At 45.5% G+C, this 25,696-nt stretch overlaps 2 long non-coding RNA genes across 2 annotated transcripts; one reads left to right on the top strand and one right to left on the bottom strand.

The window, feature by feature from the left end:
* Positions 1-2,129: 2,129 nt before the first annotated feature.
* Positions 2,130-9,763, bottom strand: LOC132658673 (uncharacterized). The gene is made up of 3 exons (XR_009598601.1): positions 8,878-9,763; positions 5,618-5,665; positions 2,130-2,532 (listed from the first exon to the last, which is right to left on the bottom strand). It is a non-coding gene; the product is annotated as an uncharacterized LOC132658673 (long non-coding RNA).
* A 3,025-nt stretch (positions 9,764-12,788) lies between these two features.
* Positions 12,789-24,087, top strand: LOC132658672 (uncharacterized). Its single transcript, XR_009598599.1, has 2 exons — positions 12,789-18,948; positions 19,440-24,087. It is a non-coding gene; the product is annotated as an uncharacterized LOC132658672 (long non-coding RNA).
* The last annotated feature ends 1,609 nt before the right edge of the window (positions 24,088-25,696 follow it).

The following is a 25,696-nucleotide window of genomic DNA, read 5'->3' as shown; positions in this document are numbered from 1 at the left end:
TGCCCATTCTCTATGTCTGTGTCTCTATTGCTGTTTTGAAAATAGGTTCTTCTGTACTAGCATGTTTTTAAGGTTCGAAGGAAATGGCAGCCCACTCCAGCGTTCTTGCCTGGAGAATCCCAGGGACAGGGGGAGCCTGGTGGGCTGCCGTCTATGGGGTCGCACAGAGTCGGACACGACTGAAGCGACTTAGCAGCAGCAGCAGCATGTTGTAGCACATACCTGAACTTCAGTCTTTTTTAAATATCTGAGTAATATTCTGTTGTGCAGCTTTATCACAGTTTGTTTATTCACTCATCATTAATAGAGAGCTGGTTGTCTCCACTCCAGGGATTCTTTTGGTATTGTATTAGTTAGCTAGGGCTGCCATAACAAAATATCACTGACTGGATGTTAAGCTTAAACAACTGAAATTCACCCTCTCACAATTTTAGAAGCTTTCCAAATTTCAGAATTTTCCAAGACCACAGTGTTAGTAGGTTTGGTTTCTTCCAGGGCCTTTCTCATTGCCTTGCAGATGGCTGCTTCCTGATATGGTCTTCTCTCTCAGGCACAGACCCCTGATGTCTCTTTGTGTATCCAGACGTCATCGTCGTAGAAATACTAGTCAGGGTGGATGAGAGTCCACCCCGAAGAGCTCATTTTAGCTTACTGAAGACTCTATCTCCAAATATGATTATATTCTGAGGTACTGGGGGCTAAGACTTCAACACATAAATATTGTGGAGACATAATTCGGTCTTGCCTGGAGAATCCCAGGGATGGGGGAGCCTGGTGGGCTGCCGTCTATGGGGTCGCACAGAGTCGGACACGACTGAAGAGACTTAGCAGCAAGTAGCAGCGGCATTCAGTCCACAGTGAAAGTGAAGTCGCTCAGTCATGTCCGACTCTTTGTGACCCCAGGGACTGTAGCCCACCAGACTCCTCCGTCCCTAGGATTTTTCTAGGCAAGAGTCCTGGAGTGGGTTTCCATTTCCTTCTCCAGGAGACCTTCCCGACCCAGGGATTGAACCCGGGTCTCCCGCATTGTAGGCAGATGCTTTACCGTCTGAGCCACCAGGGAAGTCGCAATTCAGTCCATAACAGGTATCAAATTAAGAAAGCACCACCAGACCAAGGTCACCAAGATTCATACCTCTGTTTTCTTGTAAGAGTTTTATAATTTTAGCTATTGCATTTAGGTCTTTTGAATTAAGTTTTGCATATGGCTTGCTGGACGTGAGTTTGAGCAGGCTCCGGGAGTTGGTGATGGACAGGGAAGCCTGGTGTGCTGCAGACCATGAGGTTACAAAGAGTCAGACACTAATGAGCGACTAAACTGAACTGAACTGCTTATGGAATGAGGTAGGGATTCAACCTCATGCTTTCACATGTGGCTATCCAACAGTCCCAGCACCATTTGTTGAAGAGACTCTTCTTAACCCCCATTGAATTGTTTTGATATCCCTGTCAAAAATCAAATGATTGTAAGGTGTTGGGGTTTATTCCTGGACTTTTCATTCTATTCCATTGATTTATATGTCCATCCTTACACCAGTACCACACTGTCTTTATAAGCTTTGAAAATAGGAAATATGAGTCCTTCAACTTTCTTCTTTTTATGAAAGATGTTTTGGCTATTCTGAGTCCCTTCCATTTCCATATGAATTTTAGGATTCACTTGTCAATTTCTGCAGAGAAGCCAGCTGGGATTTTGATAGGGTTTGTGTTGAATCTATACATCAATTTGAGGAGTATTGCTATCTGAACAGTATTAAGGCTTTCGATATACATGAACATGGCATGTCTTTCCAGTTATTTAGATCTTCTTTAATTTCTTTCAACATGTTTTGTAGTTTTCATAGTATAAGTCTTACACTTTTTTAAGTTTACTCCCAAGTGTTTTGCTCTTTTTGGTGCTATTATAAATGAAATCATTTTCTTAATTTCATTTTGGATTTTCTTTGTAAATGTATAGAAATCCACTGATTTTTGTGTATGGATTTTCTATCCTTGCTGGATGTGTTCATTAATTCTAACAGTTTTGGTGTGTGTGTGTGTGTGTGTGTGTGTGTGTATCTTAGGATCTTCTATATACAAAATCATGTAGGAATGAATATATGCAGCAATATAAAAACATTAAAGCCAGATACCAAAGAACACATATGTATGATTTTATTTACATGAGGTTCAAGAACAAGAAACCCAACCTATGGTGCTAGAAATGAAAACAAAGATAACTTCAGGACAGGGGATGGGGAAGCAGTGACTGGAAAGGGGCGTGAGGAGATTTTGGGGAGTGATGGAAATGTTCTATATTTTGAACTTCATGATGGTTATATAGGTGCATATGCGTGTGAGTAATAGCCCCTCAGTCACGTCCAGCTCTTTGTGAGGACCCCATGGACTGCAGCCCGCCAGACTCCTGTGTCCATGGGATTTCCCAGGCAAGAATACTGAAGTGGGTAGCCTTTCCCTTCTCCAAGGGATCTTCCCAACCCAGGGATCAAACCGGGGTCTCCTGCATTGCAGGCGAATTCTTCTCCAACTGAGCTGTGAGGGAAGCACACACAGGTGCATACATGTGTTCAAACATATTGATCTAACACTTAGGATTTATGCATTTGACTGCTAGTCAATTATACGTTAATAAAAGTAAAGAGATAAAGATGAAATAAACCGTTTTAAAAGGCTATAGCCTAATGTATCACTAGCTAATTATTTCAAGGCCTTTTATGTAAATAGAGACTAGCTCATCATTAGTGATATACGAAGTAGAGACAGAATTCAAATAGCCTTGCTCACTTTAATTTTTTTGACTGGTTAGTTATTATATTTGATCAGACCTTTTGTTTCTTTTAACCCCAAGGTGTGATTGATGAGTAGCTTGTATTAGAGATAGGAAAGCAATCAGCATTCTTATTTCTCACTGTTCATTAGCTTTAATCCAGTTTCTATGTAGAAATCTTTCTCAGCCACTTGCGTGTTTTGTAAGGGTCAGTCTAGTTAAAGCCAGATAACGTCATGCATAAAACGTCAACTAGTTTAAGTTTGGGATTATATAAAAATAAAACATTACCCAGAAAACTGAAAAACAAAACATATGAAAAAAAACAAAAATAAAGAACAAAAAGTCTGCAACCAAGCAGTTTGAAGATATAAAGCCTCATAATATGCTTAAACAGGTTCAGGAAACAAAGCAACGGGCTGTTAACAACCACTTCTCATTGTGAAAGACCCTAGGTGCAAGATGATACTACTAACCATCTGAAAGTCTAACCAAGCAAGGTTACCATCAAGAAATTGGTTACAATGGAACTTGTAACAATGGGACTTTGTAATATTTTCTCCCTACTCTGAGTGGATTATCTTGCACACACACCTCTGGGGATCTCTCTACACATGTCCCCACATCCCCATGTCTGAGTTTCCTGGATGCCCAAGGCTCATGCTCCTTGACACTGCCAGATAGAATACAGTGTAATCACATGATGCTTCAGCCTAAAGATCTTTCGGACCCAGTCATTGCTGCTGCTGCTGCTGCTGCTAAATCGCTTCAGTCGTGTCTGACTCTGTGCGACCCCATAGACGGCAGCCCACCAGGCTCCCCCGTCCCTGGGATTCTCCAGGCAAGAACACTGGAGTGGGTTGCCATTTCCTTCTCCAATGCAGGAAAGTGAAAAGTGAAAGTGAAGTCACTCAGTCGTGTCCGACTCTTTGCGACCCCATGGACTGCAGCCTACCAGGCTCCTCTGTCCATGGGATTTTCCAGGCCAGAGGACTGGAGTGGGGTGCCATTGCCTTCTCACCCAGTCGCTAGAGTTCCTTAACCAGACACCCAGTGCCTGCCCCACCCGACTTCATCAGCCTCCCCTTGTGTCTTCCACACCAGTATCACACCAGACAGCCTCTCCAGGCTCCTTTCCATCGGTTACAGGCTCTGCTCTCTCTGCTGGGCATGTATATCCTGCCCTTACAAATTCCTTCTTCAATCGAGACCCTCTGCAGATCTCACCTCTTCTATCCAGCCTTCCTTCTCTTCCCAAGACACGACTGAGTCCTCTGACATCTGGCTCTTAAGTCACATGTCACCCTATGTTGTAACTTTTTTCTGTGGAGCTTCACTTCTCAACCGTAAATCCTCAAACACTGGAGACTCATTTATTTTGGAAAGGAGGAAAATAGAGCTGTACAATCAGTGAATAAAGGTCAGGGCAGAGGTGGCTATGAATGCCAACCCAGCCTTGAGCCTCACATAGGACCAGATAGTGGACCCAGATGCAGGAGAAATCGAGAGTTATTCTGCTTTTCTTCCAGCAAATTGGCTCTTAAGGGCTCTAATTTACCAGCTTTGCATGAAGCAATCCACCTCAGATCTACTCTGTTGCAATTTTTTTTTTTTTTTTTTTGGCTGCACCAGCATGACTTGCAGCATCTCAGTTCCCCAACCAGGGATTGAACCCAGGCCATGACAGTGGAAGCCCAGAATCATAACTACTAGGCCACCAGGGAACTCCCTGTTGCAATTTTAAAGACACTGTAAAGTGCCAGCTTAGGGAATGAGGGGAGGTGTCCACCTCAAATGGCACAGAACATTCTGTTTTGGGAGCACATGGGTGATTCCAGTAGGGAAGATCTGAGACCTGTTCATTCTCTGGGGTGGAGGAGTGGGCATCAGTTTCCTGACAGGCCTGCTCCAGCACACTGGAAGAGACAAGAGAGGCATAAGACCCTTCCATTCCATCTCCCAGAGTCTCCCGCAGTCAGGATGCCACACAGCTCCAAGGCTGCAGAGCGCCGTGTTTTGCTCTGATGCTTAGCATTTTGCTTCTAAGAAAGGGCTCAGATGTCGTATATTAACGTATATATGTGGAATCTATGAAAATGGTATAGATGGTCTTATTTGCAAAATGATGATAGAGACACAGACATAGAGAACAAATGTATGGACACCAAGAAGGGAAGGGGGTGGGTGGAATGAATTAGAAGATTGGGATTGACATATATACCCTATTGATGGGGCTTCCCTGGTGGCTCAGACGGTAAAGCGTCTGCCTGCAGTGTGGGAGACCTGGGTTCAATTCCTGGGTCAGGAAGATCCCCTGGAGAAGGAAATGGCAATCCACTCCAGCACTCTTGCCTGGAAAATCCCATGGACGGAGGAGCCTGATAGGCTACAGCCCATGGGGTCGCAAAGAGTCGGACAGGACTGAGCGACTTCACTGCACTTCACTCCACTTCACTCTATAGATACTGTGTATAAAATAGATAACAAATGAGAATCTACTGTGTAGTTCAGGGAGCCCTAATTCAGTGCTTTGTGGTGACCTAAATGGGAAGGAAATCCAAAAAAGAGTGGATATATTTATATGCATGGCTGATTAACACAACAGTGTAAAGCAGCTATACGCCAATAAAACTGAATAATATTCAAAAAAGGTTAAGAAGGGAGTCTAGGAACAAAGTCTTCTCCAAAAGCCTCTGCCCTGGGGGGTGGTCTGGGCCCTCACCCCAGAATCCACTGCAGGGCTTCTCAGTAAAACCATGTTCAGAATTTCCAAAGGGAATTGCCATATGCTAAGTTTCTTCTACAGAAAACATTACAGAAGGAAATGGAAATAACATTGAGGTCTCTTACCTTACTTTCAGTGAGCGGGGGCCGGATTGAATTTTCAGTTTCTGTACACTTAAAGACAGGACAAGATAAGGTGTTACAGAGGCATGCAATTTGCATTCACAGCACATTGGTGCTTATAATTAACCAACTATGCTCAGAAAGTGAGAGTAATTACACATAACCTTGAAATACCTAAGCATATCCTATAGCGGCAAATGAGCCTCTGAATGAAATGCAGCCAAGCTCAGGAATCTTCGATTCATGAATGTATTCACATCAGCCTTTATTAGGTATTTACAAATGTGCTAGGCACTGTGCTAGGAGGTGGCGATGCAAAGGTGAAAACCAGCAGTGGCTCTGCCCTCAGGGAGCCACAGTCCTCGAGAGAGGACAGACGTGCTCAGCAATAATGAAAGCACAGCTGGCTAAGCTAGCTGCTAGAGAGGTGGGTAGGGAAGCCGTGGGAACACAGGAATCTGTCTCTGCTGAACCACTGGCCCCACCGCATCCCCAAGACTGCAGGGTGAGATGCTTCCTGGATGAGTGTGGAGGAACTGTGGGTATTAAACAGTGACCATTTGCTGAGTTAGCACCCCGCCCTTCCATAGCCCTCTAACAATTTCCCCTGCCAAACAGATGTGGGGAGCTGCTGCCAATCAAGTCCTTCATTGGAAGGACTGATGTTGAAGCTGAAACTCCAATACTTTGGCCACCTGATGCAAAGAGCTGACTCATTGGAAAAGACCCTGATGCTGGGAAAGATTGAGGGCAGGAGGAGAAGAGGACAACAGAGGATGAGATGGTTGGATGGCATCACTGACTCAATGGACATGAGTTTCGGTAAACTCTGGGAGTTGGTGATGGACAGGGAGGCCTGGTTTGCTGCGGTCCATGGGGTCGCAGAGTCGGACGCGACTGAGCGACTGAACTGAACTGCCAAACGAGAGACAGGCTCATGTGAATTTCTTCCTCATGGCAGCTGAGGTGATAAGGAGGATATAAATAGTAAATTGTTTGCAAAAAAACAAAACAGCCAGAACAGTTCACCTCTCTGTGTCTATGCTCTAGTGCTGTCTCCTCCCAGAGTTACTCCGGGACTGGCTATGTGACGGTAGCAACAGGATGCGAGCACTTGAAAAATGGCTTGTGCAGGGGCCTGCTCTCTCTTGCTGCTGTTGGGACTCTTGCAAACCCCACTCTCAGTGGGTGAGAGGGAATGGAATCCAGCGTGACAGAGCACAAGAGGAAATCCTCCTTTTGAGGAAGGAGACCGAGGTTTCTAGAAGGTTGCATGGCAGCTGGCAGACATGCAGCCAGTCCCTGTGAGAACCAGCAGGAAAATCGGAATCCCCCTGAAAGGCAACCCGTATCGGTCCCACTCTGTGCTGAATGAACCATATAATTTTTGGCCCTTTGTTAGATGAAGAGTAGGAATTCAGCATTCAAAGCACAACATTCCTAAGCTTGAAACAACTGGAAACAGAACTGTCCTGAGGAAGTCATGGTTTGAGTGGCATGCCTTGCCCTGAGCCTTAACTTTGATGTGAAAGTAAAAAGAACACAGGTTTTGGGTCAGAGAGACCTGAATTTATATCCTGGATCTGCCACTGACTAGCTGTGCAAAATTAGGCAAGTAATTTAACCTCTCCAAGCCTCAGTTTCTCCATCTCTAAAATGGGAATAATACCTGCTTGGTTGAGCCTCTGTGAAAATTAAAGGAATGTAAACTGAAGTGGCTGGCATGGGGTACTGCTCCTGACATGGCAGCAGCTGCAGAAAAGATCATGGATTTACACAGAAGCACAGAGCAACAACATCAACTCACCCCAACTCACCTCCCGGGCTACTTGAGAGCTCAAAGCAGCCTCCAAATCGGCAGTTTTCAGCTTGTGTCTGAGACCCCAGAGCCCGTGTTCCTCTCTCTGGGCCCCCAAGTACCATAGAGGACCAATCCTAGACCCACAGATTGACCTCAAATTCCAAGTGCCAGTGGCCAAGCCTGCTGACTGCCACCTGTCGCCTCTGACACCCACTGCTTCGTGCCCCCTCTCCAAGGCTGGCCTGGCCTGTTTTAAACACTCAGTGGCATTCTGCCTGGAGCTGGCAAAACCAGGCAGGGGCACAGGAAAGGGACAGTGGGGACCAGCAACGACACCCCAGACAAACCTAGTTGGGAGGTCCTCCTCCTCCTCTGAGCAGGAAAACTTGTCTCGTTCTCACTGTGGAGTAAAGGAAGTAAGGGAAGGAAAAGAAGCTGAAGACCAGGGACCCACAGAGTCTCTGACTGTAACCAGACAGGTGCCTCAGATTCCACAGAAGAGACAGAGGCTGAGCTTCCACTTGGGAGTTAGAAATGAGATTAAATCCAATTCTCTCAATGCCCTGCGAGGCAGGAAGGATGTGTCTGGGCTACAGTTTGCAAAGTCCATCTCAGAGATGATGAAGGGCGCATTTTAAACCAGTCTGGCAGGACTGAGGGAAAGAGCCCCCACCTCACCCCACTCCTGTGTGCCCAAGCCCCTCACCTGGAGGCTAAAGCAGCTCACAAGCTCGTACACCCTCCCCACTTTCAAACACTATTTGGGAATTAATTTGACACCCAGGAGTGCTGGGGCCATAGGAGTGTTTAAGATGTAAGATGCTGGTGTGAGAGAGTTCTGTCCCCAAGACTTTAGCTCTGCAATTGTCCGACTGTCTGTTGGGCTTAAAATCCCGCAGTGCCTCTAGTTCCATAACTTTGAAAAGGAGCAAGTGTGTCCTCGCCCAGAGGGGCCATCTGCAGCACAAGTTAATTTAAAATGAGCCAGCCCACTCAGAACATTGTCTTGTAAACATCTTCCAGGATCTGTTTCAACATCCAGAGGAGCAGCAAAGCTGTCTGTAAGAGGCAAGAATGGGCTTCAGCTTTTACATGGCAACATAGAAAACAGCCCTGGAAGTCTTCTCTTAGATAGAAAAAGTCACAGTCTTGTTTACATCACACATCTGTGAATTAGCAGATGACTATCTAGGAAGCAATTAAACAGAGGGGTTACATGAATAATCCTCTGGGCTCGCCTTGGTCAGGACATTTCTGGCTCAGGTGAAAATTAAACTGCACAGAGAAAGGCTGGATCTGAGGGGCTCCTGACTTGTTCCATAACAAGTCCCTGCAGGGCTCTTGGTCTGGGGCTTCCATTGTAAAATGGATCCTAATGTAACTCCTGCCAGAGAGAGCGGGCTGAGCAGGAAGGGGTGCATGTGACCTTGTGCAGTCAGAGAAAAGCTAGAGGAGCTCTTACCCATCCTCGCTGGCAGGTCTGCCCCATGGTGGGGAGGACACTTGCTGTCTGGAGGTCCTTTCCTCTCTTCCACTCTCAGCAGCAGGGGCGGTGACACCTGGAGAAGAGCAAAGCCCAGAGGATGTAGCATCAGGGGCTTGTCACCTCATTCTTGTCCTCCCCAGCTAGGACGCTAAACAGGCAGATACAGAGGACTAGGGGCTGAGTGTAGGCCCGTGTCTCCCAAGGTAAACTGTCATGAGGTTTCTGGCAGGTTATCATCCCAGAAGAAATTCCCAGGAACCCAGTCTGCAGGTGGTGCCTCATCCCAGCCTCAGCCTCCTCTCCTTAGAAAGAGGTCTGGTCTTGGGTGCTCCTTTGGGGAAGGAACCAAGTAGGAACGGAAATTAGCCAAGACAACTCCAATGTTTCAGAAGCGTGATCTTCATCACAGTAGCATTCTTCTCCCATGTCTAAAACGGGGTAGGGACTTCCCTGGTGGTCTGGTGGTTAAGACTTCACCTTCCAATGTAAGGGGTGCAGATTCAATCCCTGGCTGGAGAGCTAAGATCCCACATGCCTAGTGGCCAAAAAACCAAAATGTAAAACAGGAGCAGTGTTGTAACAAATTTAATAAAGACTTTAAAAATAGTCCATATTAAGAAAAAAATCTTAAAAAAATAAACAAACAGGGTAGGGAGTATCTCTGGGCTTCCCTGGTTGCTCAGCTGGTAAAGAATCCACCTGCAATGTGGGAGACCTGGGTTTGGGAAGATCTCCCAGAGAAGGGAGCGGTTACCCATTCCAGTGTTCTGGCCTGGAGAATTCCATGGATTGTACAGTCCATGGGGTCGCAAAGAGTCGGACATGACTGAGCAACTTTCACAGGGAGTATCTCTGTGTAAAAAAATAATTTTCTAATTACAAAAGCAATGTACATTCATCACAACAAAAGTCAGAAAATACAGACAAGTAGTTTAATTAGATCAGCTTCATTCCTACAGAAAGAAGCTTTATTAACATTGTGGCACCTGCCCCTTCCTTATATTTTTCTCCAGATAACTACATACCAATATGAATACAAAGATGGAATCATGCTATAATATACTTTTAAAATCTACTGTTTTCCATAGAATACTATGTTATGAAAATCTTTTCATGTCAATTAACCAAGATCTCAGTGGCTTCTTGCCTGCCAATGCAGGAGATGTGGGTTCGATTCCTGGGTCAGGAAGATCCCCTGGAGAAGGAAATGGCAACCCACTCCAATATTCTTGCCTGGGAAATCCCATAGACAGAGGAGCTTGCTGGACTACAGTCCGTGGGGTCACAAAAGAGTAGGACATGACTGAGCAACTAAACAACAACCATAATCAAGATCTCATCATTTTTCTTGGTTACACTGAGTAGAGATTTAGAATTTGTATACAGAAAGGCTAATTCAAGAATCCTTACTCAATAGCCTAAAGTCAAAATTCATAGCAATATTATTGTCTCTACTTATCATGAACAGCTTACAAATATAATGTGATTTGCCTAACAATTAGGGTGCTGCAGCAAATCCAAAGCCTCCCTACAATTTGAGGCCTTTTCAGTTCTCAGAGGGTAAGCCAAGAGTCCAAGCTCTTAAACACTGGCGTAAGCTGGGCATGCAGCCACTGAATCCCAACAGTTCAGGGTGTGTGAATTCTGCCAGAATTGGTCTTGGCAGTATATCTGGGGCACCTCTGACACCCCAAAGCCTCCCTGGCCCAGCTCAGAGGCATAAACAAAACTTGTGGGGTTGCTTTGTTATTTGTTTACCTAAACAAAATTTCATTTAAAGTTCACACTTAATTCCTTTATCCTGAGAATTTCTGGAAGAGAAAAGACACAAACTTGGCTATCAAATATCCTTCAGAGAATTTAGAAATATCAGTCCTTTGACATTTACTTGATAACTGCACCCACCCCCAAACTCTTCCATCAGAGGATAAGCTCCCAAGATATGGGGACTTTGTGCATTCCCTGGTTCTAGGCACATAATAGGTGTCGAACATAGCCTACAGGTTGGGCTACTTGGTTTGGAGCCCTATTCAGCCACATAATAGCCTTGACTCTGGAAAAGTTACTTGGCCTATCTGAGTCTCAGTTTCCTCAACTGTAAAATGGGGAGAATAATAATAGAGCCACATTGGAATGAGGCACATAAACTTAGAAGCTTGGCACCTAGTGTATATTCAAGATACATTAGTTAACCATCATCCCTGTTGATTGATAAGCAAATTTACAGACATTCAAAACAGCTGTGAAAGAAGAAAGGGCTTTTATCGAGAGCCAGAAAAGGCTTATAATTAGGGGACACAGCCTATTCAGAGATGGTTTAACAAAGTAAGTCCACAGGGAACACCAGACAGTTTGTTGGGGTGACTGAAGATGCTATCAGGACTTTTATTTACAACTTTTAAAATCTCATTCTGTAACTTTTTTAGGCTAGTCTTTATAATGTGTACACTATTTTAGTACTTTACTAAATGTATATAATTTTTTTTAATTGAGATATAATTCACGTACCAAAAGATTCACATTTCAAAGTATGTGTATACTTTGGTGGTTTTAGTGTATGCATAAGGTTGTGCAAACATTACCACTATCTAATTCCAGAATATTTTCATCATCCTCAAAGAAGCTCTGTAGGGAATTCCCTGGCTGTCCAGTAGTTAGGACTCCATGATTTCACTGCTGAGGGCACAGGTTCCATGTCTGGTCAGGGAACTAAGATCCCAAGAAAAGAGCGGTGCAGCCAAAAAGAAAGAAAGAAAGAAAGAAACCTTGTGCCCATCAGCAGGTACTCCCTCTCACTCTCCCCACCCTAGTCTCTGGCAACCACTAAGCTACTTTCTTCTCTGTGGATTTGCCTATTTTGAACATTCCACATATGTGAAATCATATGTGTATATAATCTCAAAATAATTAAAATACGTGCATTTGGGAATGTGCCTGCAAAAGTATGTTACCAGTAGAGTGCATGACCAAAAAAGTTTGGAGACATCTGGCTGGGAGTGTAAAGCCAGCTTAGTTTTATCCCTGGTTCCTCTTAGTTTGCTCCACAGGCACTCAGTTCAGTTTAGTCGCTCAGTCGTGTCCAACTCTCTGCGACCCCATGAATCGCAGCACGCCAGGCCTCCCTGTCCATCACCATCTCCCGGAGTTCACTCAGACTCACGTCCATCGAGTCCGTGATGCCATCCAGCCATCTCATCCTCTGTCGTCCCCTTCTCCTCCTGCCCCCGATCCCTCCCAGCATCAGAGTCTTTTCCAGTGAGCCAACTCTTCGCATGAGGTGGCCAAAGTACTGGAGCTTCAGCTTTAGCATCATTCCTTCCAAAGAAATCCCAGGGTTGATCTCCTTCAGAATGGACTGGTTGGATCTCCTTGCAGTCCAAGGGACTCTCAAGAGTCTTCTCCAACACCACAGTTCAAAAGCATCAATTCTTCGGCGCTCAGCCTTCTTCACAGTCCAACTCTCACATCCATACATGACCACAGGAAAAACCATAGCCTTGACTAGACAGACCTTAGTTGGCAAAGTAATGTCTCTGCTTTTGAATATACTATTTAGGTTGGTCATAACTTTTCTTCCAAGGAGTAAGCATCTTTTAATTTCATGGCTGCAGTCACCATCTGCAGTGATTTTGGAGCCCCAAAAATAAAGTCTGACACTGTTTCCACTGTTTCCCATCTATTTCCCATGAAGTGATGGGACCAGATGCCATGATCTTCATTTTCTGAAGGTTGAGCTTTAAGCCAACTTTTTCACTCTCCTCTTTCATTTTCATCAAGAGGCTTTTTAGCTCCTCTTCACTTTCTGCCATAAGGGTGGTGTCATCTGCATATCTGAGGTTATTGATATTTCTCCCGGCAATCTTGATTCCAGCTTGTGTTTCTTCCAGTCCAGCGTTTCTCATGATGTACTCTGCATACAAGTTAAATAAGCAAGGTGACAATATACAGCCTTGACGTACTCCTTTTCCTATTTGGAACCAGTCTGTTGTTCCACGTCCAGTTCTAACTGTTGCTTCCTGACCTGCATATAGGTTTCTCAAGAGGCAGGTCAGGTGGTCTGGTATTCCCATCCCTTTCAGAATTTTCCACAGTGTATTGTGATCCACACAGTCAAAGGCTTTGGCATAGTCAATAAAGCAGAAATAGATTTTTTCTGGAACTCTCTTGCTTTTTCCATGTACCAGTGGATGTTGGTAATTTGATCTCTAGTTCCTCTGCCTTTCCTAAAACCAGCTTGAACATCAGGGAGTTCACGGTTCACGTATTGCTGAAGTCTGTCTTGGAGATTTTTGGGCATTACTTTACTAGCATGTGAGATGAGTGCAGTTGTGTGGTAGTAGGCACTAACAAAAGGTAATAGGCTCTATCAATCTAGTGCTAATGAAATTCCAATCATTGGCACAGTCCAAAGAAAATATGACTTATGGGCAACAAACATTTTGCTTTGTAATTTATTATTTAATTCAATTTTTATAAAAAGAATGCTAGATAGACTAACAAAATAGCAATGTGGCCTAGGACCTGGGCTCAATCCTTGCTCTGCTATGCACTGAACTTCTCTATGTTTCCTTGTCTATAAAGTGGAGGTCGTAATAGGTAAGAACGAATGACCCTTCTCTACTTTCTTTTTGGCTGCACCACACGCTTGCAGAATCTCAGCTCTCTCATGGGTGTGCATGCTCAGTTGTGTCTGACTCTGCAGCCACATGAACTGTAGCCTGCCAGGTTCCTCTGTCCATGGAATCGCCCAGACAAGACTACTGTAGTGGGCTACCATTTCCTCCTCCAGGGGATCTTCCCAACGCAGGAATCAAACCCCTGTGTCCTGCGTCTCCTGCATTGGCAGATGGATTATTTACCTGGGAAGCCCCCGAGCTCTCTCACCAGGGATTGAATTTGGGCCATGTCAGTGAATGCCCGAAATCCCAACCACTAAACCACCAGGGTACACCCCGATTTGCACTAGAACATGGCCTTAGTTAGTGCTCTAGCTCTGTTCCCCTACTTACCTGGTAAGGGTACTATGTCAAATTTATTTATAAGCAATATCTCCTAGGATAAAGATTATCCCTGATTGGTAGATTGCTCTTGGTTGGACGAACTATAAACACTAGATAGAATGTCATAGCTTTGGGCTTTCCTCAGAGAGGTGATTCTTGTCCTGTGCCCACAGGGACCCTGGAAGATGTCCCCATGGAATTGTTACAAGAGAATTTGTCTCCTGTGGGGAAGGGAGATTTTAAGCTAAAAGGAATCCTGCTGCCTGATGAGATTTTGTCTCCTCCTATCTGTGAACTGCTACACAGACTCCTTCAGAAAAGAAGCTCTCGGACTGGTCCTGCAGGCAAGTTGTGGTTCTTGTCTTATAGTCTTGCATGCAGAATGGGGCCAAGTGTGGCCTGTGGCAATCTTTGAATCTGGAGGTTTAGAAGAGTCTAGGAACTCTCCTGATGTGCATTGCAGATTAAGTAATGTGGAAAGCCTGGCATACATAAGTCCTTAATAAGCAACAACTATTAGTACTAAATAAATATGGCCATTATTATTATTAATGTTATATTTACACTTACCAACTCAGAGCGGGCAACAGATTATTCTAACCCAGAGAAGCCCAGGTGTGGGTATCAAGCTGCCGGATATAGCCCTATTATGAAGCATGAGAAAACACCTCTCTGTAATTCTCAAAGGTGAAATTATAAAGATGTCCATTCACCGAGTATTTATTTGTACTAGATGTTAGGAGCACTGTAGTGAAAAAGATTGACACAGTCCCTGCCCTTGCGGAGTTTATAACAATTAAAGAGCAATGATAGTGTTAGGTAGTTAGAATAGGAAAAAGGAGTCCAGAATGGCAGTGGCTAAAAGACAAAGAAGGGAAAAGCCGGTGAAAATAGAACAAAGGAAGGTCTGAGGACCGGATTGAGGACCTCAGGTAAAACAAACAGCCCTCCTGGCTAGCCCAATTTGCATAGGGCAGGCTCAGGGGAAGGAGAACAAACTAAAATATAGGAGCCAAAAGTGGGCTCCTCTTCTCTTCTCTTCACATCTTTTGGGTCGGCCGACCCTCACGCCTTGAGGATGTATTTTCCTTTGCTTGCCAAATAAAACTGAGCTGTAACACTGATCTGTCCGTCACTTCAAATTTTTGCTGCGGTGAAACAGAACCGAGAAAATTACCAACTTCCCGGACATCTATGGTGCCGTTTCTCAGATTTAACCTGGCTGAAACAAGCTCAGCTTGGTCCCCGCAAGGCAGAGGCCCAAACACAGCAGAAGCCCAAATCAGCAAAAGCTCCTGTGGTGGAAGCTGAATGCAAAGAAACCTCAATGCAGTGGAAGTAACAGGAAGCCCATCATGCTGGAAACCAGGACAACCAAAACAAATCGGCAGAAAGCTCATGCAGCTCAGTCCCAGACTCTAGAAGACCTCTGGCTGGGGTAGAAGTCCTCGTCCCTGTGGCTTGAAGGACATATGGCTAACAAAATCTTAATTCCTTTACAATCTCCTGTTGCTTGTCTCCTTGAACCCCTCTACAGACAGGCGAGTGGCAGTGGGTGCAATTGAGGGACTCTGGAGAGGCTACTCCCCAGTGTGTCTCAAAGGCTCCACTATCCTCTGTGCTCTTGGAGCTGTTGCCCAAGCAGGTAGGGGTTCTTCTGATCTTAATCTTCTTTGTGCCAAGGATCAGGCCAATGAAAACTGTGAGCACAGGTCAGGTATTTAGTAGATTTTCCAGCAGGTTATGAAGGGGATTCCTAGGCACATTTTCCCACTGCTTTTTCCTCCCATCCTTCATGTCCTCTCTCCTGAGACTTGAGCCTGGCCAAAACCCATGGTGCCTGGTTTTAAGACCTAATGAAGCTCAGGCTCTTGATGTCTCATTACAAAAAAATTCAGTGAGAGACACAGCGATAGGTAAGAGGTGGGTTTGTTCGGATTTAGAGAGAAGTACAGTGCACAGGGTGTGGGCTGTCAAAGAGGGTGAATGTGGTGGCCATGGAATGTGGTATGGTTAGTTTTTCCAAGCTGGGTGATTTCGTATGCTAATGAGTGGGAGGACCGTCCCAACAATTGGGGAACCACCAACTCCTTGGTCTTTAGACAGTGCCTTGGAACTGTCCTGGCACCTCTGGGTCGGTCATTTAGCTTGCAGATTGAGGATCAAGGTTTAATTGAATTTGGCTTGTCATCTTGAACCCATTTGATTTTAATCAGTTTATGTTATGCCCTTGGGCCATGTCATTCTTTCAAAAGTTGTGCCCTGCCCTCTTGCCTCCTGTTACATGCTCTTTTCCTGAGCCCAGTGTTGTCTGGGCTCACAATGTTGCCTCTACAATCTTCTGGATGGACAAACAGAAGACAGCTAGCCCTTGCAAGAGAAATACTGTGTCATATCCAATCGTTCTAGATATTCAGGCCTTCATCTTCCATGTTTCCTATAGCATGTGCAACAACAGCATTTCTCAGTGAACCCGCTAGGGTGGACGACAGGCACACAATGCCTGCTAGAAGTCCATCTGGTGGTGGCATCCCTTCAAGGGCAATTGGGCTTCAAGGGATGTTTGCCACTTTGGGAGCTAGCCCTGCAGGCTGTTTGGGCCCAGACCCTTACAATCCTTCTCCTAAAGTTACAAACATACTCCCAGATCAAATCCCCACTCCACTTTTATGGAACATCTGGTTTGTTGCCTCTTATCAATTTGTTCTTAAGCCGCTTACTAACTCCTACAACCAGGACCCTCCCCTCTTGTAGGTAACATTGCTCCATCCCACTTATTATTAAAATACTCTTAATGCCTCTAACAGGACCAGATAACCCACTCCTTTGTCACTACTTCTGTTATTACCTGGAGTGGGTCTATGACAATGAAAGGTTTACCACTGAAAACACCCTAAACTGCTCTTATGGAAGACTAGGAGAGGAAATCAGTGGTTTACATTCCCTCAGAGCAATAAGAGGATAAGGCTTATGGCTGTTTCACCAGGTTCTCAGTCTCAGGGCACAGACTTGGATTGCTTTACATCATGGTATCTATTCCCATCCACAGTGGACAAACCAGCAATGAGTTAAGATTCAGTTCAGTTCAGTTCAGTCGCTCAGTTGTGTCCCCTTAATTCTACCCAGCACTGGTCACGCTGGAGACCTTGAGGATGCCCAACTCCAGTCTGGGGTCCCCAGGAAGTCGACCTGCTTCAAACTGCCTAGGGATCTGGTCCTTGGAAGGTTGCCATGGAAGGACTCCTCCAGGAGTCCCAGGAGGTTGACATGCCTCGACCTGCCCAGAGACCCAATTCTCGGGAGGCTGACCAGCCTCGACCTGCTGGGGGATTCGATCTCCAACAGGCTGTCAGGCCTCAGCCTACCTGGGGACCTGCACCCTGACCTGGGGACGCCTGGCTCTCAGGTTGCAACAGTACTGGGTAGGATAATCTTTAGAAAGACTCACCCCTAATGAAGTCCACCCATAAAAATAGAAGGAAGCCTATTAACTTTTTTTCTTTTCCTGCCTGTCGTCACTGTCTTTCAGATGGGAAATAACCAATCCATTTCCCAACAGACGCCCTTGAGATGCATCCTCGATAACTGGAAGCTGTTCGATCCTCTAACCTCAAGGAGAAGTTGCTTAAAATTCTTCTGTGCCACTGTGTGGCCACAGTATCCTCTGGGGGACAAGGAACACTGGCCTGAGGATGAGAGCTTAAATTACAATACCCTCCTGCAGCTAGACTTATTCTGCAAAGACAAGAGAAATGGACAGTGATCCCCATGTCCAAATTTTCTTCCAACTAAGAGATATGAAGGAACTCTGTCTTAACTATGGGGTTGTTGTCTGCCCTAAAAGTGAGCCTACCAGGCAAATGGTGTGAGGCGCAGACAACCAAGAGACGGAAGCGCCTCGTGAAGGCTCACCTCCCACGGCTCCCGAGTTACCTGGCACTCCTTCCTTGTACCCAAACGTGCCCCCATATCCAGGAACACCCCTTCCACGAAAGCCAACTTGAGTGTGTCCCTTAGTTGAAACTGGAGAATTCAGACAAACCAGGGTCATAAGCCCTTCTCATTCTTAGAACTAAGACAGATCAAACAAGACCTGGGAAGCTATACAGATGACCCAGGCATATATATAGATACATTCCAACACATTACCTTGGCCTTTGACTTGACATGGAAGTGTATCACGGTCATATTTAGTAAAACTTTATCTGACCCTGAGCATGCTAGGGTCTTAAACGAAGCCCAAAGGTATGCTATGGGGCTTCACATGTCAAGAGATAAATACCCAGTGGGGGAAACTGCAGTACGTCTCTAGATCCTAATTGATTAGAATGACCCTGAAAACATCTGGGAAAGGGATCATTCTGTAATCTGTGTAAAGACAGGGACTAAAAGCAGCCCAGCAGAAAGTAATCAGCTATGCCTGGGGCTCAGCAATAACTCAGGAGCCCAGTTAGAACCCCATTGCCTTTTTGGAAAGGCTAAACGAGACCCTTCCGAAGTTTACCAATCTGGACTTAGACTCTTATGACAGACAGGTGATTTTAAAGGACAAATTCCTGTCCCAGTGTTCATCAGACATCAGGATAAAGTTACAACAGCTACAGTAGCAGGACCCTGCTGCTTCTTTAGATGAGATCATCCGGACAGCCACCAATACCTTTTATAACACAGAACAGGAGAGGGAGGCCAAGGCCCAGGAGAGAGAGAGAAGGAAAGGGACAAAGCATGCTGGACGCCCTCCAGGGGCCCTCAGGGCAAACCCTGAGTCCTTAAAGGACAAAGCACAAGGCAAATGCCTAATCTGTACACAGGCAGGACATTGGGCCTAAGTGTCCAAACTGTGACAAGTCTCCTAAAACATGCTACCAATGCCATCAGTCGGAACACTGGGTGGCACTCTGCCCTCAGGACCCAAGAGCCTCAAGGTCAAGCTCCAAGCCTTCCCTCACGATGGCTCGACAGGACTGAAGCAGCCTGCTCCAGCCAGCCTGCCTGTCACAGGTAACCATCGTGCGGCTGGAGCCAAGGGTGCAACTGGATGTGGCAGGTAGGTCCAAGAATTTCTTGGTTGACACAGGGTCTACCTACTCTGTCCTGACCTCCTACTCTGGAGCCTTCTCCTCCCAAAGCTGTACCATTTTGGGTGCTACAGGAAAAACAGTTACAAAAAGATTCACCCAAGCACTTCTTTGTTCCTGGGATGGACAAATATTTTCCCACCAGTTTCTGGTGTTCCCTGAGTGTCCTATTCCCTTATTGGGAAGAGATCTTTCTCTGCTTCAAAATCTTGCAGCTATTGCAGTCCTGATAGAAGATGCTTTAAAACTCTCTCTTGCAGGCAAACTATTTTTATCAGCCACCAAGTGAAACAACTCCTGAATGGGAGAGGCCATATATGGATGTCTGATCAAAGAATCCTCGGATATCAAGTAGTTCTGATAGCAAGTCCAGGCCTGACTATAACCCTTTGTGAGGTTCTTAACCCAGCCGCCCTCTTGCCTATCCCTGAGGCCTCTCTCCCCTTTCATTCTTGCCTAGAAACCTTGGACCACTGAACAAAACCCCAAGAGGAATTGTCAGAAGATCCTCTGAAGATCCTTTGATCCTGAGAAAATCTGGTACACTGATGGAAGCAGCTTTGTCTTGGATGGAAAAAGAAGACATGGATATGCAATAGTCTCCAATTTTGAGACCATAGAGGCTAAGCCTCTGCCACCAGGTACTTCAGCCCAATTAGCTGAGCTCATAGCCCTGACTCGAGCTTTAGAGCTGGGAAAAGGAAAAGGAGTAGCCATCTACACTGACTCCAAGTCTGCCTTTCTGGTGCTACATGCACATGCTGCTATTTGGAAAGAAAGAGGCCACTTGACCACCTGAGGGTCCCCAATCAAATATGATGATCAAATCCTTAGGCTCTTGGAGGCAGTTCATCTGCCCACTGAAGTTTCAGTCTCCCATTGTAAAGGACACAAAAAAGGGAGCATGGAAGTGGTGTGAGGGAACCAAGCAGCTGATCAGGCAGCTAGGAGAGCAGCATTACAGAACCATGACCTAACAGGGGTTGCCACCTTAGTTCCACAAACTAATTTGCCAGAAACTCCTTCATATACTGAAGGTGAGACTCTTAAAGCTAAGAGTGAGGGCTTTCAAGAAGATCATATAGGGTGGTTCCAAAAGAAGGGACTTCTTTTTCTGCCTGGAACCTCCAATGAAGGTTGGTTTACTCCTTACATGCCACACTAATTTAGGGGAAAAGGTCCTCCAAAGACTACTAGAGAGGTCCTTCAGAGGAACAAGCCTCCAAACAACTATAAGGCAAGTTGTCTCCTCTTGTCCCACTTGCCAATTAAACAACCCTCAAGGAGCTCGAAGACCCCAGCTGGCCTAGTCCGTCCAATGATGTGGGGCCTACCCAGGGGAGGACTGGCAGATGGACTTCACCCAGATGCCAGTTTCTCAAGGGTATAAACCCCTACTAGTCATGATAGATACATTCACAGGATGGATTGAAGGCTTTCCCACCTGGACTGAGAAGGCTGAGGAGGTGGTAAAAAAAAAAACTGTTTCATGAAATCATTCTGAGATTTGGTCTGCCCAGGTCATTACAAAGTGACAATGGGACATCATTTACTTCTAAGGTCACCCAAGGGGTCTCAAAAGCATTGGGCATTACTCACTATCTCCATTGTGCCTGGAGGCCTCAGTCTTTAGGAAAAGTAGAGAGAGTCAACAAATTCTTAAAATCAGCGATAAAAAAGATAACCCAGGAGACCTCCCTGGGATGGAAGGAGGCTTACCAATAGCTCTCCTCCACACCGATATTGAAAGGAACAGGTTGGTCTTAGTTCTGATGAGATGCTATATGGGAGACCTTTTTGTTTATGTCAGTGACCTCTTCCTAGATCCAGAGGCTCAAACCCTCTGGTCTTTACCATGGCCATTAGGCAATTCCCACAAAATATACACTTGTGGGGTGTCAACCAGGACCCGAAAAATTCTAAAGAGTCATCACTATATGCTCCAGGGATTCAAGTCCTAATTAAAGTCTGGAAAGATGGGTCCCCAAAGGCTCAAACTCCAGCCCACATGGAAGGGCCCCTACCCTGTAATACTTTCTATTCCTACAGCAGTTAAGGTACCAGGACACAACTCCTGGATTCACTACTCACGAGTCAAACCATGGAAGAAAACAGAAGAGGATACTCAATATACCTGTGAACTCCTGGTAGCTCTCAGATACCTATTCAGGACTACAAATGAGTGCCATTCTAATGAACAACCCTAAAATTAAGTTTCTAAGGGTAAGATTTCTCAGGGTAGCTCTAAGAGCCAACACAGCTTGGCAGGGGTTGTACTCCAAAATAGACAGGAGATGCATCACCAATGCGATGGACATGAGTTTGAGTAGGCTCTGGGAGTTGGTGATGGACAGGGAAGCATGGCATGCTGCAGTCCATGGAGTCACAAAGAGTTGGACACGACTGAGCAACTGAACTGAGATCTCTTGATCCCTGAACAAGGAGGGACTTGAGACATCTTGAATAAGATGTGTTGTTTCTGGGTAAATACCTCCAACTAAGTTAAAGAAAGTCTCACAGTCCTCAAGAAAAACCTTCAGATTCCTACAAGATCTCAAAGAATGAGCTAGAGAATTCTCAGGGTGACTACAATCTCTCTTTGGGAGATACTTCTCATGGCGAGAGGGAATTTGGAGTTGGCTAATACGAGTTCAGAAAAACATCTATTTCTGCTTTATTGACTATGCCAAAGCCTTTGACTGTATGGATCACAATGAACTGTGGAAAATTCTGAGAGAGATGGGAATACCAGATCACCTGACATGCCTCTTGAGAAACCTATATGCAGGTCAGGAAGCAACAGTTAGAACTGGACATGGAACAACAGACTGGTTCCAAATAGGAAAAGGAGTATGTTAAGGCTGTATATTGTCACCCTGCTTATTTAACTTATATGCAGAGTACATCATGAGAAATGCTGGGCTGGAGGAAGCACAAGCTGGAATCAAGACTGCTGGGAGAAATATCAATCACCTCAGATACGCAGATGACACCACCCTTATGGCAGAAAGTGAAGAGGAACTAAAAAGCGTCTTGATGAAAGTGAAAGAGGAGAGTGAAAAAGTTGGCTTAAAGCTCAACATTCAGAAAACGAAGATCATAGCATCCAGTCCCATCACTTCATGGCAAATAGATGGGGAAACAGTGGAAACAGTGTCAGACTTTATTTTGGGGGGCTCCAAAATCACTGCAAATGGTGATTGCAGCCATGAAATTAAAAGACGCTTACTCCTTGGAAGGAAAGTTATGACCAACCTAGATAGCATATTCAAAAGCAGAGACATTACTTTGCCAACTAAGGTCTGTCTAGTCAAGGCTATGGTTTTTCCTGTGGTCATGTATGGCTGTGAGAGTTGGACTGTGAAGAAAGCTGAGCACCAAAGAATTGATGCTTTTGAACTGTGATGTTAGAGAAAACTCTTGAGTCCTTTGGACTGGAAGGAGATCCAACCAGTCCATCCTAAAGGAGATCAGCCCTGGGTATTCATTGGAAGGACTGATGCTGAAGCTGAAACTCCAATACTTTGGCCACCTCATGCGAAGAGTTGACTCACTGGAAAAGGCCCTGATGCTGGGAGGGATTGGGGGCAGGAGGAGAAGGGGACGACAGAGGTTGAGATGGCTGGATGGCATCATTGACTTGATGGACGTGAGTTTGGGTAAGCTCCAGGAGTTGGTGATGGACAGGGTGGCCTGGCGTGGTGCAGTTCATGGGTTTGCAGAGTTGGGCACGACTGAGTGACTGAACTGAACTGAACTGAACTGAATGCCTCTACTAATCCTTATTATCACCATACTGATGCTGCATGTGATTGCCCCATATATTATCAATTGTTTAACCCATTTTGTCTCTGCTCAGGTCAACAAGCTAAAACATGCAGTGCCAGTTCAACAAGGATATATAAAACTACACCCAACCACAGAAAATATCACTCACCCTTAGATGGACACTGCTATAAGGACTCTGAGGCTTGAGACTAGCAAGAGGGGGAGGCCTAATGCCCCTCACCATCCCAGCTCTGCAGGAAGTAGCCAGAGAGATCTCAATGTCCCAATTCCCAAAGAATTGGGCCTCCCATTTCTTGAGGGGGGGATGTTAGGTAGTTAGAATAGGAAAAAGGAGTTCAGAATGGTGATAGCTAAAGACAAAGAAGGGAAAAGCCCCCAAAAATAGAACAAAGGAAGGTCGGAGGACCAACCTCAGTGAAACAAACAGCCCCTCCTGGCTAGCCCAATTTATATAGGGCAGGCTCAGGGGGAGGAAGAAAAAACATACAAAAAGAGGAGCCAAAATTGGGCTTCTCTTCTCTTCACATCTTTTGGGTTGGCCCACCCTCACGCTTTGAGGATGTATTTTCCTTTGCATGCCAAGTAAAGTTGAGCTGTAACACCGATCTGTCTGTCGATTCAAATTTTTGCTGTGGCGAGACAGAACTGAAGAAATTACAAACTCCCCCAACAGTAGTGCGCTGTGATGGGGAAGAACTATATTTTAGGAATCCAAGGAGACTTCTCAGAGTAAGAACACCAACCTCTGGCCCATGGCACAGAATCCTAGGTTGAATAAAAACTGGAGCCCTGGCATTCATCTTCTCCCTTTCATCACTGTACACATGGCAGCTTGTTGCAACTGTGGATAGGTTTCTTTGTATCCATGCCCTTGGGTAGCTCCCATACACAAAGACCCAGGTTTCACCAATGACTTGCCTTGGGCAATTGGCCAATAGCAACTGTGCCACAGGAAAAGACTTGAAAAGTGCCTACACTTAAGGGGCTTTCTCTTGTTGCTCTTGGGAGCCCTGCCACTGCTGTCATGGGAAGAAGCCCCTGCTGGCCTACTGGCTAATGTGGAGCTACAGTGGGGCAGAAATAGCCATCCCAGTCGAGTATCTGTGGCTGGCCAGCCCCCAGCCAACCAGGGAGTTGACAGAAATGCAGGAGTGAGTCTGACCAAGACCAGCCGCATGTGCCTCAGATCTGCAGTACCACTGTGATAATGTGATTTACGATAAGAAATGTACATTTGGTCGTTGTCTCTGTTCCTGGTACATAGTTCCTAAAACCCTTGTAATTTCCTAAGTGATAAAAATAATGAGAGACTCTTGTTACCATATTTGGTCTTTTGTCCTCAGATAGCTTCAATTCCAGGAACAACTCAAGTGATCAAGGGGAGTGCCTTATTATTCACAAGCCCCTTTCAAGTTTATGTTAATGAGGATGGGGCTAGTTGCCAGGGGGAACAACCCTGCGATTTGAGGGTTGGAATTTCAGGCCCCTCTCTGTCCCACTGCCACACCACCCATGGGGAAGGGACAGGGGCTAGAAGATGAATCAATATCAGTGATTTAATCAGTCCTGTCTGTGTATTGAAGACTCCCTGCAAACTTAAAAGGATGGGGGTTCAGAGAGCTTCCAGGTTGATGAACACATGGAGGTTCTGTGAGGAAGGTGTACCTGGAGAGGGCATGGAAGCTGGATTCCCCTTCCCACATATCCTGCCCTATGTATCTTTTCCATTTCGTTGTTCCTGAGGAATACTCTTATAAATTTTTTTCTTTTGGCCATGCCACACAGCTTGAGGGATCTTAGTTTCTTGACCAGGGATTGAACCAGCACCCTCAGCAGTGAAAGCACAGAGTCCTAACCACTGGACCACCAGGGTATTCCCAAGTTATATCCTTTTATAATAAGCTGGTTGTCTAATAAGTAAACCATTTCCCTGAGTTCTGTGAGCTGCTCTAGCAACTTAAACTTGAAGAGAGGACTGTGGGAAATTCTGATCTACAGAGTCAATTGGTCAGAAGCACAGATGACAGCCTGGATTTGTGACTGGCGTTGAAGTGGGGGTGGAGAGGTAGCCTTGTGGAATTGAACCCTTAGCCCATGGAGTTGGTAGATGGTGTCAGAATTAAGTTGTAGGATGGTCTATAATTCTGGTGTCATGGAATTGTTTGGTTTGGGAGAGAAACCCCACCAACCTGGTGGCCAGAAGCGTTTGGAGTGAGCAGAAGATACACAAATGAAATGGATCTTCTTTTACAGCCACTCAGCTCAGCCCAGCCTACATTGCTGTAACACAGAATCTCAAGCTTATTGTTGTAAGCCACAAAGTTGTTTTTTTTTTTTAATTTCTTGGCCATGCCACATAACATGCAGGATCTTAGTTCCTGGACCAGGGATTGAACCTGTGCCCCCCTCAGTGGAAGCATGGAGTCTTAACCACAGGACCTCCAGGGAAGTCCCTGGGGGTGTTTTTATAACATCGCAATAAATAACTGAGCCTCCCAGGAGCATCTATTGTAGGAGAGTGCTGAGCCAGGAGTCAGGGAGCTGCCTCCCTCTAGCCTGGTTCCACCAGCTGCTACCTAAATGGTCTCGGGGAAGATGCTCGACCCCTCCAGGCCTCAGAGTGTCACCTGATCACAACTGCTCTCCTGTCTACTTCAGCAGGTCATTGTGAAGATCTCATCCAACTGCTTGTATCCCTCAAGGGAGCTATTAGCATGACCTGAATGGCAGCTGGCTGTAAAGAAACTTTGCCTTCCAATAATTAATAATGCTATAAGAAGAAAGAGTTGCATTTGCACTTCTTATACATTTTTTCCTTTGATCCTGGTAACACCTTTTGCAAGGGGGAGAGTACAACCAACACTCAGTTGTCACACAGTAGGACATAGGGAAACAAGCACAGGGGAAGATCTCACAGACTCCCGAGAC

This window comes from Ovis aries, chromosome 25, assembly GCF_016772045.2.
Source record: "Ovis aries strain OAR_USU_Benz2616 breed Rambouillet chromosome 25, ARS-UI_Ramb_v3.0, whole genome shotgun sequence".
NCBI classification, from domain to species: Eukaryota; Metazoa; Chordata; class Mammalia; order Artiodactyla; family Bovidae; genus Ovis; species Ovis aries.
This window is presented reverse-complemented; position numbering and strand designations above follow the sequence as displayed.